We start from the raw sequence: 19,300 nt of genomic DNA on the forward strand, positions 1-19,300 counted from the left end.
TGTAAATTTCAAGTTATATATATTTTTATAGTTGGCTGTGACCGTAATGGCGGATATCGCAATTTGATTGGAACCAAAATTTATATTTAATTTAATAATAAAATATTTAAATGGAAATAATTATTTAGAAGCGTACTTAAAAATAAATATGTAGAAATAAATTAAATCTGCCAGGTGTGTATCGTTCCCAGCAATCAGAGCAATCCGCATGTTGTTTTTTTATATGTCGTCGATGACCAAAGGCAGTTTTAACTTTGACTGGAACGAGTTGCGTCCATTTTTTTTCGGTTTTCAGAATTTTTCTGTTGTTTGTGTAAATCTATTTTTGAAGTTGGCTATGACTTTGTAATGGCGGATATCACATTTTGATAAGAAATCAAAATTTATATTTAATTGAATAATAATATATTTACACAGAAATGTGAAATTAATATCCCTAGACGTAATTTTTTATTTTAAAATATTGTTTGTTTCAATATAGTTTTAATTAAATGCAAATAAATTAAATATAGTCAAACATGCGTCGTCTTCAGGAACTACAACAACCCGTACGCTAATTTTTTGTTTGTTGGTACCCTGTCAACAAGCAGGCATACGTACTTTCAACGGTTTTTACTAAGAACAAGACGCGTCTGCTAATTTCTGCCGATTGTCACAAATTTTAAACGTATTTATTACACAAATGTGTCGTGTGGTGTTTTATTCTTCCACTGACTGACTAATTTATATGATTTTAAAGCAGGATTTTACGAACATTCAAAGAAATTTCGGGTAAGTTTTATTTGATACTGTTTATTAGATTTAGAATTTTCTTTTCAGATTCTTTTCGTTATAGCACTACAACAATTTTGTTTTTGCTCTTTGCGTTCATTCCATATATTAACATATTAATGTTGATAATTTTAATAAATAAAATAAAATTTTTAAATTTTATATATTTTTTTAGTTGGCTGTGCCCATAATGGCGGATACCGCAATTTAATTAAAGCCAAAATTTATATTTAATTTAATAATAAAATATTTAAAGAGAAATAAATATTTAGAATTGTATTTAAAAATAAATATGTAGAAACAAACAGGTGTGCATCGTTCCCAGGAATCAGAGCAATCCGCATGTGGGTCTTTTATTTATCGTCGGTAACCAAATGCACTTTTAATTTTGTCGGTTTTCGTGAATTTCTCTGCTGTGTTGATAATTAAATATATTTTTAAAGTTGGCTGTGACTTTGTAATGGCAGATGCCACCACTGGATTAGAAAGTAAAATTTATATTTAATTTAATATAATAATAATAATAATAATAATGTGAAGTAATATATGTCTTTAAGCGTAATTTGATATTTTGTTGTAAAAGTCGCTAATTTTTGTCAATTTTTCTGATGCATTTATTGTATAAATATGCCAAACGTTTTGTTTCTTCCGACTATTTTCTGTCATTTTAACGGAGGAATTTATGAAAATTTAAGAAAATTTGTGGTATGTTTTATTGAAGGTTTAGATTTTCATTTGAGACGTAACAGGGAAGTTATTCTTATTGTTGTACAATTGTGTTTTTACTCGTTGAGTTATTTTACTAAATACAATTTATAGAGTTGGTTATGATTTTAATGACGGGTGCCGTAATATGATTGAAATTAAAATTTATATTCAATTCAATAATAAAATATTTGAACCGAAATTTAATTAATCGATATACTAAATGTTACTGTATAATTACAAGTTTTTACAAGTACATTTAAAAATTATTATGGTAAATGAAATAAATTTGTCACGTGTGCATTGTTTCCAGGAATCACAAAAATCCGTGTGCTCGTTTTTAATTGATCCCCTATGAGTGCAGTGAATATGTACAATTTTAATGGTATTTGGTAAGTACAACAAAGTTCACTAGTTTCCATAGATTTTCACGAACTTTTTTGTTGCAGTTATTTCATAAATATGTCGTATGGTGTTTTGATTCTTCTGACTGAATTCTCTGCTTTTAACGCAAGACTGGAAAATAACGGAAAATTTGCAGAAATCTGGGGTAAGTTTTATTGAAACTGTTTATTAGGTTTAGAATTCCATTTTGAGACGCAGCGGAGTGTTCCTTGTTATACCACAACTACAAAAATTGTTTTTTTGTTCTTTGAGTTTAATTCTTGAATATAAACTTGATAATTTAAAAAAAGTTAGTCGTTAAAAATTTGAAGTAAGAAACACAGTGTTAAACTTGATTTGACCCGTTAGAAATCAAAATTTACCATTTATAATTTAATAATAAAATATTTAAACAGAAGCTGTAATTAGTGTTCTAAATGATTTTTTATTAATAAAATTTAGACATCTGTCTTTTCCAGTTTTTATCTTTAGAAATGTAAAAATTCTTGAATATAGTGTAAATAGTGGATATAGAATAGAATTAACTATCAGACATTTTTTTGGCTTTTAATCTCTAGTGATTGGATAAATTTATTCACAGAAAATAATACATGCTTATTGAGATATTTCAAATTCAGATCCAACTACAGTCATACTAATAGCAACATATGAATTAAATACTAAAATCGTGGCATTGTTGGTATATGCAATGATTTATAACTAGCCATGCATACAAATAAATAAATTAAAATGAAAGCACGTTGGAGCAATTGGAGTCGACCAGCCCATGACACACTGTCAGACCCACTAAACTTAATGTCAGTCTCAATTGTAACCCAATTATATTTAGTTCCACAAATACGTACAACGATGCATTTGAACAGACTTAGGGATTTGATGGACATACCCTTAAACGTATTAAAATATTAAATGCATTTCATTCGACTGTTAATTTCGGCGCACCGTCAAATAATGTCTATGTAAATAAATTAAACAAAAGCGGTCCCTTATAATTAGCATCATGGCGTTCTTGACAAACTGCCAACAGCGCCAATATTCAAGCGCCGATGGAACCCAATTACGTTTGTTTGGATAGGTAACTACAATACACCATCCTGTTTGTCCTGGCTAGTGGTCTTAAGGAGTTGTTCTGTCTCTACGCCAAACATTAAACCCCCGTCTAATCTTGGTCGACGCATTTCTTTTTTTCTTGGCACTAGACTTCGAGCTACTTTTTTTTCCCATTTAAATGTTAAATTTAACTTAAATTCCATCTACTTAAATTTTAGCAGTAAAATAACAAAGATTTTTATGGACATTCTTTGCGAACATATCCGCATATTTCATTACTCTTCGTATGGTGATTTTATTCGACAAAACTTTTACTATTAGCGTCTCGGAAGCGGCGGCAAATTAATGAATAAAACGTTTTATGGTGGCGGCGGATTAATTCCGATTGGGAATAACCGGTCCGGGCGTGGATGCCTCGCTGCGTCTTATTTACCACGACGATTGTTCTTGGCCCGTGTATTATCCAACATTCCATCTCTCGGTTCGACATTTAACTGGCGCGATCTCATGGCCGTAGTTTCCGGGGCTCCGGATTGCGGCCCAACATCTCGTCCGGAGTCGCCCGAATTCGTCGCGCTCCGGTTCTGGGTCCGGTAGCCGGGCGGAGCCAGTTCTCTGTTGGCCATGGGCATGTTGGTAGCGTTCCCCGGTCTGCTTGACGCAACACCTGGCTGAAAACGCACGCGGCCTACGCGAAAACATCTTCACCGTCAACCGCTGAAACTTTTTACTAGAATTTTTCCGTGTCAATTTGTGTGTCTTTGCATGTTACAACGATAAGGACCCCATACACTGTTTTATGGTGTTTTAAGTGTTTGTTTGTAAATAAATCCTACTTAATCTAGTGTTGTATTTGGTTATCAAGAATACGCCCACAATTTGACGCTCTGTGTATATTGTAAGAAAATATTTCGTGTTTCGTACTGTTGGTGTAAAAATATCTAGGTGAATTTAATTATAATCACATATTTATTATTAATCGTCTATAAGGTGAGTTTACGTCAATTTAGTATTTTAAGGTACATAAATTTAAGTTAAAAAATAATTTTGTGTTTGTTAGGGGTAACAAAAATTAAATATTCACAGTATAGACGCTTTCATACATAGATTGGCGCCTAAAATGTGACTATAATTCAAGAGCATCCCTACATACATATTTCATCATTTTCTCTAATTTATCTTGCGTTACAAAATATATTTACATATATTCTTAAAAAATAATAATAAATCAAAACTTTAACAAGTTTAAATACCTGTAGTTGTTAAGTCAAAATTTTAAGCGCAGCCGAAACCGAAAGTGGAATAAAACCGGCACGAAATATACGAGCGTGGATGACAATAACGTTTCGCTCAATTAAAATTCTCGGCGTTCGTGATTCCAAATTGATGACTAATCGTAAGGAAAATGAATTGCTAAGATTTCGAAATGTAAAAATGGATGAGTTGCAACTGTGGCCCTGAATTACATCGAAAAACTATGGTATATGAACCGCCGAACCGTTTAAACGCATCCGAAATTGTTTAACATTTTTTTAACTATTACGTAATTAAATATTAATTTTCGTTTTTGTCTTAAATAATTGTTATAGTATTTAAATTGGACACTTAAAAATTATTAACTTCTATTTATGAATTTTTATTTCGTTAAAATTGACAAAATTTATTAAATTAATATTTTCAATATTTGTCTATCATTTAGTTCAGTTATTACTTCACTATTCAATTGTAAAATATGTTATATGATATTACAACCGGAATATTAAGATTCGACCAATAATGGTTGGTTTACTCGATTAATTCAAATCATTCGCTTGGATGTTATTCACATTTAGTTTAGATATCCTATTAATTCAACTAGATTAAGCAGAAATGTTTTAAGATTAATAATATTTGCATTTACACTTACACGTATTTAAATTGTAATTATTTATTGGACAGTTTTACATTATTTAACTGATTTGTTCATTCGTTTGGGGTGTGAATTGTTGATAAATAAACATTTAGTAAATTTTTATATTACTATAAATAATCTCAGCATTTTTATTATTATTATTGGACGCAATAATAAATTGTCACCACGTATTTAAATTAATTTCGACATTATTTATTTAATCGTGTTTCTGTTACCCCGTGTTACAATTAATTAAATTATTACAATTTTCATGTATTACTTTGTTATGTATTTTCCCCAAATAAAATAAAAAGAACTGTTTGAAAACTTTCTTGTTAATGGTGGCGTCAAAATAGAGGGAGGAGGAGGCTTATGCGAACTTCAAAGTAGAGTTGGTTTACATGTATAAAATAATGCTTTTGAAAATTCAATCCGGTTCATTTAAATGAAATATTAAAATCAAAGGTAACGTTTTTCTTAAAACAATATTTATCTCTGTAAGTCGAGCCCGTCAACGAAAGTACGTTTATTATCATTATTTGTTCATCTTTTAAGAAAATATTTAAATTTTTAATTTTCTAGACAGAAGCTCATTTATTTACATTATTCGTTCGTTATAAACATGAACGGCTTCACGAAGAGAAAAATATGTCTGATTAGTGGAGCATACTAAGTACATAAAACAATATACGTGAAGTTATTAAATAATACACAGCCTTGTTTGAGAGGTCTCTCTTTAAATAAATACCTTGTAATTCTCTTTGAGGATAAATTCGCATTTCTCTTAATATTGTACGCTATCTAAATTCTTAAACAAATAAACAGTTACACTGTTCTAACTGAAATTCATATCGGATGGTGTTGTGTCTATAGATAACTAGTTTACAATCACGTTTTGATTAGAAAATTACTATTTATGTTTTAAAAACTTATTAAATCGACTTTTTAATGTCTTTTTAATTTATTTTAGTTAATATAATATTATATTAGTTTGGATTAGGTCATACTTTTGACTGGCTGTGTTTCGAATAATCTATAGATAACGAAATTTGTAAATGAGTGAAAATTCTTCGTTGTACTAATGATTATTACTTTATTCCGTGCGAAATTTATATTAAAACTTGAATAGAATGCTAATAAAAAAATTATTCATTTTGGTTATTTTCCCATTATCATTAACAATCTTAAGTATTAAGAGGCGCATCCACCATTAATAAAAATTAGAAAATCATTTAAACAATTTAACTACCATAATTAGTCGGATTTTAATCTAATTAAGAGCAGTTTTTTACCATCTGCCGATGGTCGATGATTTTAAAAACTACCACGGTGTAATTTATACATAAATTAGACATAGTTAAGTATACTACTATTTAAATTTAAATTTAAACTCATAAAGTTATAATATATTAAATAATATGTATTTATTTTTTAGTAAAAACCTATTTTCAGACATAAAAAATCGAACTAATGAGCTACCGACAATTTTTTTTCAAAATAAACAGTAAAAAAAAATAATATTTCTTAGAGAAAAATTAATTTTAAATTTGAAAACCTATTTTTGCGTTTTTTGCTTGAAATTTTTATAAAATTTTTTTATATTTTATGCCTATTTTTTTTCTCAAAAAAATCATCAACAATAAATTTTCAATTTATTATGATTTTTTGAAAATTTATTAAAATTTTTGTTAAATTAAAGTTTCATGTTTTATACTATAAAAAATCAAAAGTTCATTATTTCTTCATAAAATTTTTTAAAAAACTTGATCAATTTAAAAAAATTTCTTAGAGAAAAATTAATTAAATTAATCGGTACAATAATTTACTGAGAAAACATTCACGTAACTGTGAAATTCAATACTATAATTCCATCAATTTTAACCACAGTAATTAAATGAAAAATATACAAGAATACCGAAGCAACTCGCGGCGCTTGAACACGACGTTATTAGTTCACTGCAATTTTAAATTGTTAAATTTCAGCCTAGAGTCCCGTTTTTTGTTATTTGTAAAAAGTGCGAGGAAATTTTTCTTTTATTACTTTTTTCGATTAATGTTAAATTGTTCAGATACTTTTCATTTTCAGTGACTAGTATTTATTAATAAATATTTTATTTCTGTAGAATAAGTAGTAATTTTGTTTTAATAATTAGAGTTTTTGATTATGTTACGTATCATTCAAATGATTTATTGCTAGTCAATTTTTACTGAATAATCGTTATTCGTTTCCGTTTAAAATATATAAATTTAAATTGGTAAATAAAATTAGTTGCAATAACAGTACAATATTTTTAATAATAAATCTATATACATATATCGAATAAATAATGTTCACGACGGATATTTAGAGGCAAAGTTAATCACACATACACACCATAAAACAATCGTGTAACTGTACGCATAGAGTGCACTAATGGCAGATTTATTTATCATTTTAATTTATTTTAGGCTTACATTAACTGACAAGGGGACTACCAAACTTGAGTTGTAGGGGAGTCTTCCCTTAACACACTTAGACACTTGAGGGATTTTCCACAACGCGTCTTAATATTTGAGATTTTTGAAATTTTAACGAACCTTATAATGCGTTCTAGCTAAATTTGACATTAAGTGAGCTAATAGTATTTAAATATTTATTCAAGTGATATATAAATCAATATAAATCATGGTGGAAGATTTTGAAACATATCATCCTTTTGAATTAATTATAAACAACCTTTAACAATTAAAAATGTACAAAAATTAGGAACTATAGGAACTAACGAAGTAATTAACGTATACGTAATTTGAACGTATTCAATTTATGGATTGTCCTTTAATATTTACTGGGTATTATTTAATTTAAATTCATTTCTATGTGAGGGTACGTAAATTATGTGGCTAATAACTAGATGTTTTCGACTTAGTTAATTATATTTTAAATCAGGTATGTTTACAAGCGGCACCATAATCTAATTTTCAGACATCACTGTGAGGATTAAGCTTAATTTATTGTGTTTTAAATTCATTTTCTTGGTCATTTCAGCGTTTTACTCATTGTATTTATTCGATATTTTCGTCTGTTAAATGGAATATATATTTTTTGTAATTTTACCATAAAAGTTTTTAAATTTTAGCATTATTTTTCTATATAAACTGGAAAGAAATATATATTTGCTTGGCTTTTCCAGTCGTTATTGATTATTCATAAATACATTAAATTATTTTACGTTTTTATAATAATAATGGAAAATATTTAACAAATTTAACGCTCACTTTCGTAATAAACTATGATGTTAATTATAGCTCGACAATAAATAATAAAAGAAAGGGAACAATAAAATAGATGTATTTTGTTATTTGGAACTGTGGTTACTTATATTATATCATGAAATAGTGCAGAATAGTTAATTCAGGGGCCTATTGAGAATAAATCTGTCGCAACGAAACGGCGAGTAGCGATTAATCAGCCGTTGCGCTCCCAACTAGCGGCTTGGCTTTTCCCTTTCAAACTATCATCATTGTTCTTCTGAAAATTCCAGGAAAACACTTAAAACATGTCCTTTCGAGGGAGGACGGCCCAGACTGTCGGAACAATTCGCCGTTAGAAAGCCGCCGTGTCAACAATATACTCCCTACCCTGCACCACCATTGTAATAAAGCCACGGTGAACATCAAAGAATTTTTGCCCGGTGAAGCGTCTGACTTGAACGGCACACAATTTTATAATTTCATGTAATGTGTGGTTTATCCGAAAAACCTGCTTGATAATAGTTTCTGCTCCCAGCTTTGGAAAAAAAAAACTTTTTAATTTTACATGTCTGGGACTTCTTACCCTCGAGGGTTTCAATGTCGTCGGCCAAAATTGAATTTGAAAACAAGTATTAGTTTTTTTACTTTTTCATTAAACTTTAATGTCGTTTTAACAGTCGTGTTTTCAAAATTCAGTGGAATATTTTTGAGTAATTTACAGATTTGTGATGAATTTGTTAATAAAAAATAAAGTTTTTGAACCTAATATGTGTTAAGAAATCAGGGAATCAATTTCGAACACGCTGTAGAAAAATATTCAGTCCTGATAACATATTACACAATTTTCGCTGTAAGTGTATAAATATATTCGATACAGAGGCTGTTAATAAGCTTATTTGAAAGTATATTGGATTTTATATTGGAAATTAATGATTTTATCCTTTGATGAGAATTTAATCTCAAACTGGACAATAAATGCCTTCGAGTTATCTTTCAAAGATTACAGTTAAATTTAGACACACTAAATTGAATTATAAAATTTTATTAGGATATCAGGTGTTAAAGGACTCTTTAAACATCGATTTTCTTGATAAATAATATCTTATAGAATTCTCTGTCTGTCTTTTGGATTATTTATTATTGCATAAGAGAATACTACGATAATTTTGTTGTATTATTAAATTACTAATATCTAAATTTGAATATTGTTCGAACATTATTATTATCATTGCGCATAATGATGAATTTCGTATTTGAAATTAAAAATTAATGCTTTTATTCTTTGATGAGGATTTAATCTAGTTTCACATTGTACAATAAATCCACTTCAATTTTCCCTACGTCGGCCACTATGATTTAAAAATAAAACAAGTCAAATCAAATTACGAAACCATCGAATGAAAAGCGACACATTCCAGCGGTATATCCGTATTGAGAATTAGAACGATGAGTTTGAAGTAACGACGATAATAAATGCAATTCAACAAAAAATATTGTATTTTTAACTCATTGGGGTTAAAGTAATTATAATGTAAATTAAAAGCGACCATTCTGTCAATTTCGGTCACCTTGTGCATTTTATAATAAACTAGTTATTTATTACGAGGTTTATTAAGAAAATGCAGAGTTTGATAATTTTTAATACACGATCGTGAATTTTATTCATTCGACTGGATTTTATATATTAAATATTGACCAGTGTTTTATCCCTTGCTGAGGATGTAATAATAAACCATTAAATTTTTACGCATCAATTATATACGATGAAATAAACAAGGAAAAGCAGATGCAAAACCACAAAATACTTAAATCATTTTTGTTTTTATTCTAAGCAGTATAAAACTAACTAATAAATGTGTGGTCTCTTTGAGGTGCTGACTATTAACCTTTTAATTTTTGACGACTTATTATACAACATTTTTTATTATATTATTATTTTAAAGAATAATATATCCATTTCTTACAAGGCTGGATAATAAATTAGTACTTTTGATATATTTAAAAGTATCGAAACTTAAATTTATAAATTTTGTATATTAAAGCGGGTTGTGTGAAATCCATCAAGTGTCGTGCTTACTGAACACTCTTCTAGCATATAAATTTTAATATTTGAAAGTGAGGTAGTTTAGTTGTCAGTTAAGGTAAGCCGAAAATAAACTAGAATGATAAATAAATCCTATATTAGTACAATATATGTGGACAGTTACAGACCTATGCAATTATCTTTGTGTCTAGATAATCAACGCAACATTATTTATTTATTTTAAATGAAAAACCACTAAATAATTTAATAATTAATTAGATCTACAATAGAGTTACATTAGTAAATATGAACTATTCTAAATATTTGTTGTATCATTTAATTAATGAATATGAATATTTATTTTTACTGAAACGAAATATCTGTTTTCCGGTCCCCTTATGGTTTGTTTTAGATATTTTATTAAGTAGTATATATACCTCCTCAACGTTCAACCAATCTCCATACCAAATTTCATCAAATTCGGTACAACGCTTTAGCCGTGAAAACATAACAGACAGTTACTTCCTTCCACCTTTATAATATTAGTACGGAGAAAATGGATAAAACAGGCACAAACATTGTTATATATTTATGTTATATTACTTATTGAAATCTATTTGTATCATATTCTATTTAATTTATGTTAATGACAGTATGGTGTCATATTGGAAATTAGACTTGAATGCTTTAATTCCATGACCTAGATTTAATCCAGCTTTGCTCAGTACAATAATTTTCTGCAACGTGTTTAGATACACTGAAAAAATGAAACCAAATAACAATTATAAAAGCATTGACATTGCCTTAATATTTTCAACATGATGAACAATGAAACTCATGTTTGACAGTTGTAAACTTTGTGTTGTCATTAATATTGTTGTGTTGTTATAGTATGATTAAATATTAAACCTTATGGTCATACTCGTCATGCGGATTAATTAATATAATATAGCAAGGTGACTGACTAAACATTCTATTCGGGCTTAAATTCCCCCAACACCGTTGATGACATATGGAAAATTACTAGCGCTAATGTTCATGTACAAATTATATTTATTCAAGTTGTTTATTTTTAATTAAAGTCTTTGATGGTAAAACAGTTTAGTTCATATAAAAAAAACTACGCCAATAATCACTAGATTGTATAATATAATAAAATTGTCAGTGGTTTTGTTAAGACCGATGGACTCCTTTATAACAATCGATCATTTTAAATTGCATAGAGATTATTGATGACATTTTTGGCAGACTAGTATAAAGAGCTTTACTTGATTTATGTGACGAAACTCATTACTCTCCTAAGGATACTGGCACGACAAATTTAAATTTACTACTGAATTTTCTATAAGGGAAACTTCATAACATTTAAACAAGTATAGTTTTGGAATGAGGATTAAAAAATTGCTTGTTGTTGGGTATGCCGTATTTCAGTAATATTTTTAATAAATGCAACTCTTTTTATGATTAATTTCCAATTTTTTGAAAATTTAAGGTCATAACTGTATAATCATATAACTGGATATAATTATATATTTTTTATATTTAGAAATAACCTAAACATATTAGAAATAAATGTACAACACAATGTCTACATCGGTTGATAGCCTAAACAGCATAATTCTCAACACGTCTGGCCAATATTTCAGATGAATTACATCAATTTGTTATATCAAATTCAGTTAATGGTACCTGCGACAATTCGGTCTCTCTCTCTCAAAAAAAAAAAACAAAATCAAATAAAAGATTGCGGAGTCGCCGGCAGACATTCTTTCTCGCCTGGAGACCGTTACACTCTTTCTTTTAGTGTTGTAGAAGTCAAATAAATTGAACGGGGACTGCCTTGCCAGGACCTATAAAAAGTGCTAAGGGGAATTATTTGCAAATTAGATAATAAATAAAACAATTTTCTGGTGTAATTCGAACACGTAACGGCTTCCGTGGCCCATCATGATTCCGGGATGGTGGAGGGTTTATCTGATCACTGGCAGACACCATAACCGGTTCGTTTACGACGAGAATATTTAAGAGAAATTTTAGGGTTTTCAATTTGTAAACTGTGCATGGGAAACAAAAACAAGGTTCAGCCGTTCTTTATTGACGCCGTAAAAACTGCGCGACTCCTAATGTTAAAGAATGTATTCCCAATTAAATATTAAGAAAATTAAACGAATTTAAAACTGAAAAGTTATGAAACATTTTAAAACTTCTTGAATAGGATCTGATATTCAAGTTTACACTTAAAATCGATTCCCTTCGTAAAAATTCGTAAACTTCGATGAGACCAATTCAAAAATAAAACTTCCACAACACCTTCAACATCCGGTTTTAATAATTGTGCCATTACTGGAAAAATTATTTATACCGAGAAAAGTTTTTATACGTTTAATAAGTTTTCCTCTCCGTTTCGCTTCTATTATATAAATTGTGAAGAATATATTTCACTTAATGCGAACGATTATGACAAATTTTGCCAAACTTAAACTTTGCCTCTAGCATGATATATTGCAACTTGAACTTAAAGTCGATGCTTTATAAGAAATTACCGTTAGGAAGTTTTAATAGGGCGACACATTCGCTTCTGCTTTATTCATGTCGCATGCATTTTAAAAATGCAATTTTCAACTTTTTAATATATAATTATCGACGTTAATTTTTGCGCGCAGTTTTGAAATAATTACACTCCGACTAAAAGTTTTAGCGGCCGAGTTAATTGTGTTAGAACTTTCCTATTCCTCGCAACCTGAACATTTTTATTAACAGGTATAACTTTTGTATATAAATTTATTATGTTAATTTCATAAAATATCTGATTTAAATGCTTAAAATGGCTACGTTCCTCAAAGTTAATTGTAAATTTAAATGAGTAATTTAACTTCGCTCATACGTTAAATCATATTTCACCCCACTATTACTTTTCTAAAACATTTCATTTTACAAGCAGTTTATTCGATTTAGAATTATGCAATTTGCGTTTAATTACCATTTGAGAATAAGATATAAGAGGGAAACGTAAAATTAAAGCTCATTGCTTATGAAAATATGTATTATTATTTTCCATTAGTCGTTTTATTTAAAATGGAACAATAAAATGAAACAAAAACATTTCTCCTGCACCTTTTAATTTACAAAATACAAGTTATTTTAAATCTAGCTTTTATTTGAGTAGATCCTATTAAAATAAAGTAATACGTTTCTAAAGTTAGTTCATTCCTTTACTTAAAACAGATATTAAATTTTATTGTTCCATTTTGGTGTAAATAGGAACAATAAAAAGTGTTTCATCAAATTTCGTTCAAGTACTAATTGACGACCACTCAACAAATTCCTCAAACATCCCTACATAAAATTCGGGGATTAAATTTCAAAAAAAAAAACAAAAACAAAAACTCTCGCTTCAACCTTGAACACTTTATCCTTTCTGAATTATTTTCTCCATTTTTGTCCATAATTCAAACGGGCAAAACACCGCAATAATACACTCGCCAGAAAGTATTTTTATGCAAATTCACCATTCTTCACCCATATTTAATTTCGAAAAACCCGCCGCCATAAAAATATGTGTTGGAGCCCATTTAGGTCTTAAAACGTTTTTATTAGCCGTTTTCTTGGGACTACGTGATTCTGAATAAGAAGTCGAATTTTAAGTTTATGTAGTGTAAATAATCAAGTAAATTGAATTCCTGGGGACGCTTGTTGATAAAAAGAATCCTGGAATGAATGCGCATCGTTTGTGGGCCCTTATTAGATGTTTGTTGGCCACGTTTAACTTTATATAACTTACATTAAAAAAATACGGAGAAAGTGAAACGACGGTGCTTAGAGAAACAGTAAATTCCTAAGGGATCACTTTAAACAGTTCGAAGGTTCGTCTGATCATAAATTTTTCTCATTTACACCATTCCATCAAGTTTACTTTTGCTCGAACTAACAGTGACGTTTAGAACGACAGTGTTTAAATGGTTTTAAAAATAAAAATACAGAAAAACATCTTTGAAATGTAACTGAATTTAGAAAGTTAGTAATGTCGTCCAAGTCTCCTTGCAACTTCGTAAATAAATAATGTGATTTAAAGTCATCCGGGCGTAACTATAATTAATTTCCTCCAGTTATAGAGTAGTTACACACTAAAAAATTTATCCTCTATAAACGCGTTCTTTTGTAATCATTAGTTCTATTCCAACTTTAAGTTGTGCTTCATTTTTAATTGAATCCGAACTTTTCGCCGTACACAAACTTTTAATTAATTGTCGATTAATTTAAATGATTAATGTTTTTGTATAGTTTATTTTACCAATAATGTAACAATTTAAGAAACAATGATTTGTTGACGTTTGATTCAAACATAAAACTATGTTGTACTATCATTCATGTATGCGCATCCACCAGAATTTAAATTGTTAAAATATTTGATTTGTAATATTGAGTACATGTTTAATGACATTCAAAACCCAACAATGTATAAATAAATAATATATAAAAACGTTCCAATTTATTTAATTCTGGTTTTATAAAATTTTCTCATTATGACAAAATTAATTTGTTATTTTAATATTATTATTATAAATTTACATAATTCAAAGCAAAACAATTTTAAAATCTACTCGCTAAATCTGCAATTTGTCATTAATGTAAATATTTTCACCAGATAAGGGAAAATAGCATTTAATTCACTCATATTAACATACAAATCAATATTTGTATTTAAAAATATATATAAATACGAGTTTATGCATTAAGCATGTAAAAAATATTTATTATTTTAATTAATTAAAAATAAAAGTAAATATCTATTAATAAATATAAAACCTGGTGTAAGTAGAATCTAGGACTTCTACTTAGGATGAATTCATTTAGAGCACTGTAATCTTTTAAAGAGCAATGATTTCCTAATAGATTTCTTAGAACTGGACAGAAATTGGAAACGGGATAAATTTCTACGCTAGACAGTCAGGCATGCAATAGATTTCAGTTTGGAGAATGCCACACCAAGATCTAGACAAGATCAGGTCTTAACAACGTTGAATTCGTTCCAAATTCGCATTGAATTAACTTATGATACAAATAAATTCAAATTAAAGCACTGCTACATTGAAATCTGGAACTAAAAGATTTTGTTTGCATTTAAAAGTTTTCTTATACGAGTTCAATAACAACGGGGAAGTCTGTTCGTTTAATGTACACATATTTCATTTGCCGAAAAAATTTTAATAAAATCTGACGACGTCATTTTTTCTAAAATAACAACATAATTTCAAATATCTACCCTTATAACGATGTGACATTCTGCTGAGTAATATTCTTTGTGCCGCCTCGCTGTAACCCTTAACAACCTTTTAATGAGCTTTTTAATTTAGTAATATCGGAGACGTTCTGTTTACGTAAAAATTCAACTGATTGACGTCAGAAATCGATCTTATTTGTGTTTTTTCCCCGAGAATTGCTCCACGTGTTTTTATGTAAGCGTTAACAGTTAAATTTTTTATATTACTCAGTTTAATTAAATCTAGGCAAGTAGATTAAACATAGGGTGTTAATGTAAGTATATTTTAGATAATAGATGATGTTTGAGATAGGATTTGTAGTTTAACAACCCATTACTAATATTACTTATTTTAATTTATCTCAATGACAAAGTCATTATCTTCATCTCCAGGGAGTACATCAATTCGTTTTAATAAGCCAAGCCGCTCGAATGTTACGGCAATTACCTAACTCTTCCATCAGTTATAAAATATAACTTTAGAAAATTTCATTTTCCGGACCCCGCCATAAATAAATAAGGTCTTTCTCTATAGGGACACTGCAACTCGATATCGTTAACACTTTAAATGATGGCGTATAGAAGAGATTTAGATATTTCAATTCCCAGCGTTGGGTATAATATTTTACGGTTATATCCTATAAGCTCATTTTATATCAGAAATCAAACTCTAATCTTGTACATCAACAATTTTTAAAAGCAACTATCAAATTGTTTGCAGGTCTACGTAGCAAAACTTGTTCGTTAATAATGAATGTGTGACGTATACTTACATATCCTTTTAATTCTCTCTCCCAACACTAGCAATAATTGCATGTGAAACTGTACATTTTTAGATGTTTTCAGAAGGCGTACGGGCATGTTACGTACACAAATAAACGTTAGAATTGTAGCGCCAAACATTAAACGTTATTTACTGATACGTGTATGGATGCTTCGCCCTTTCGAGGTTATCAAAAAAATTACGGTGGCCGGCGTAATTTTAATATAATATTTGCCTTATGGACCGAAATTTCTAAAATATCCGTACGGAATGGCCGAATACAACAGCGGTAATAGGTGCTTCCCAACAATGGACCGCCCACAGTCAGTTTATTTTCATGTTATATTTACTTTTTATTGGGGGCCCAGTTGTAGCGTTTGCCCGGTTCTAGGTCGATGGGCAAGTTAATTTCGGTTTACTGCCTATAAAATGGGCTTTATGTAATTTTTATGCACCTCTCGTTTTAATTGATATTATCACATTTAATCAAACACTTACCTGGAAATTTATGGCGTGACACGGCACTTTAAAGTATGGTGGCAGTGTTAAATTTGATTTATTCAGGTTCCTGCTTGCCTTTTCGGAATTAAATGGAGTAAACTAATGCATAAAGTTATGAAACTTGTGTAAACGTGTAAACCGTTTAAAATTCTTTTGAATAATGCCCGGTAAAAATATTGACGTTGACTTATAACTCGTATACCTCGTGATGCCTTTAATATTATGTGTTATGTATTGAGATACGTCAAAGGACTAAATAAACTTCTAAATAAATTCGTATTCCAGGAAGAATAATTTTGGGAAATAAATTGTTCATCTTCAAAAGTACTTTAAAACTCTACTTTTATGCAGTTTTATCCCTTTGTATTTTACTTTGGCGTATAAACAAAAAAGGTATTGAAAACTTTTGCAGAGTTGATACATATATATGTATCCACTGAAACTGAGAAGACAGTTCTTGAAAATATATAAGAAAGAATAAAGAATGTGTTCTTTTGCATGTTTTCCGGCGACCATTTCAATTCAAATACACAAATACAAGTTGCGCATTAGTGTAGTACAAAACGAGTCGTTTGTATCGAGGATAATAAACATCATAGGAATAAATAAGGAGCTTGGGCAACATTTGCTGAAAGGTAAATATATTCCTATTCAGTTTCGCGCTACTGTTTGGACCACAAATCTCATTCTGAAAATATTTGTGAGTTCCACTTCATATTTATTAATCTAATTTCTTGAAAAGTCAAATAACTTTTTGATTACTTTAAATTTTGCGTTTGTGGTTATCATTAAGATTTACAAAAAACGTTAAAACTACATTGTTATGAGTTTGTAATTGCTCGTTCAAATTGTATTGTTCTGAAAAGTTAAACAGTAAATTTCAATAATAAACTCGATGTGAAACCTGGGAAATTAATTTGAAATGCAAATGCATATTGTAATTATTATTCAGTATTCACTTGGGGAAAGAGTTGGAGAGGTAGGCAAAATATTATACGCTTTTTTATTTTATCCTAAAGCGTTGATGTGCTGTGTAAATCGGAGTGAAGTATTCACAGAATACTATTTTGGGCTTTAGAAATTCACAGAACACTAATTTGGGCTTTAAAAATTCTATTTTTTTTTAAATTTAGATAGTAGTTTACTATTTTATATTCCGTGTATATGTATTACACAGTACTTTGTTTATGTATATTTTACATACATAGATTGATTTACTTATAAAAATTGAATACCCAATATATTGAAACAATTAACAACGACAATTAATGGCTAATTCTTTATTACTACAATATCCACAGTTTTAATTCCTTTGACTTTGACCACCATCAGTCATCGGAAGGGTTCGATCGACATATCGGTTTTGCCATCGGCGCCGGTGGAAAAAAATTCCACCATCGGCTTAACCACCTGCCATGGCTAAAATTTATGCTGATGTATCGTCAAATATTTTGCCGCTATTTTTTACCTGATTTATTTGATTAAATTACTGAGTTTCTTCTTCTCTGAACTGAATTCAAATTTAAACGCCTAATTGATCAAAAGATTCAATTATACTTACTAATAATCCAACATAAATATCCAACATATATAAAACGAAGCACGTGTCACGTTAAATGGTTTGGTATTGCTATTTTACAATAAACATAAATAATGGGTAATGTGTTACTAGTTAATATTTGTTTTTATATTATACTGTTTATTTAATATATTTATGTTTTTATTTTAATATATTATTCAAACCAGTATGGGCAATTAATACCTTGTATACAGAAAATAAAGATTTTTGATAAATTTGTATAATCTAATATATATTTTTTATTTTAGTTTTTTAAGAGACTGCCGTTGGCATCGGCATTCATCGTAATCAGTATACGCAATCGTTAAAATGTTGCCTCCGGCCCTGTATAATTAATACATTGATTTTTTTACATAATATATTCCAATAAATTATACGTAATTTAAGCTTACTATAATGAGTGATGATAAAAGTATCTGTTACTTCGAGCATCGTACTCATTATAAATACTATTGGGTAACAAACGGCGTTAATTAATTATTGACTGCCAACACTGTGAAACAATACACACGCACCAACGAATGGAAATAGTTGCACAGTGTTAAATGTTAAGCTTTGGCAGGACACGAATGCATTTAATGGCAAGTGTAACGGAATTCCTTAGCCATGGTTACACACATAGGACAGTTTCAGGACGTTCGGCATGTGCGCCATCCCTGCCCCTGACCCTTATGCACAAGACGAGCGTTCGTCTGGCTTTTGCTTCAAAGCCGTTCACTCATGAACGTGTCTGAAAGGGGAGTGCGCAATTACATCAATTAAAACGACAGGCATATCAATTCCATCGTGTATGTGTTGGAATTCTTTGAAATAAATTGAATTAAAGGTTGAGCTGGTTTGATGACATTCCATATTTATGAAATTTCGTTGCTATGCATTAGTTGCATATGCTTAAGCAATTTTGACTAAAACTACAGTTTACATAATTTATATTTTTTATTTTTATTATATATATATATATATATATATATATATATATATATATATATATATATATATATATTATATATTTTTATTATTATATATTATTAACAGGAAATTATGGCACCATTTTTTGAATTTTAAATCTACCTATGAAGCTTTATTTTGGTAAACACACCCCAAAATGTTAAAACATCGAA

The 19,300-nt window shown here is 29.2% G+C and overlaps 1 protein-coding gene across 2 annotated transcripts in view; it reads left to right on the forward strand.

The window, feature by feature from the left end:
* Nucleotides 1-1,795: 1,795 nt before the first annotated feature.
* LOC109609133 (nephrin-like) overlaps nucleotides 1,796-19,300 on the forward strand; it is a 199,636-nt gene continuing 182,131 nt past the window's right edge. The window contains exons 1-2 of one of the 2 annotated variants that reach the window (XM_049961438.1): nucleotides 1,796-1,868; nucleotides 1,926-2,026. The gene's annotated coding sequence lies outside the window, so the exon portion shown is untranslated. Of the gene's footprint in view, nucleotides 1,869-1,925; nucleotides 2,027-3,787; nucleotides 3,922-19,300 lie in introns of those variants that run through there. The other variant, XM_049961439.1, reaches the window with a different exon arrangement.

This window comes from Aethina tumida, chromosome 1 (genome assembly GCF_024364675.1).
Source record: "Aethina tumida isolate Nest 87 chromosome 1, icAetTumi1.1, whole genome shotgun sequence".
Lineage (NCBI taxonomy): Eukaryota > Metazoa > Arthropoda > Insecta > Coleoptera > Nitidulidae > Aethina > Aethina tumida.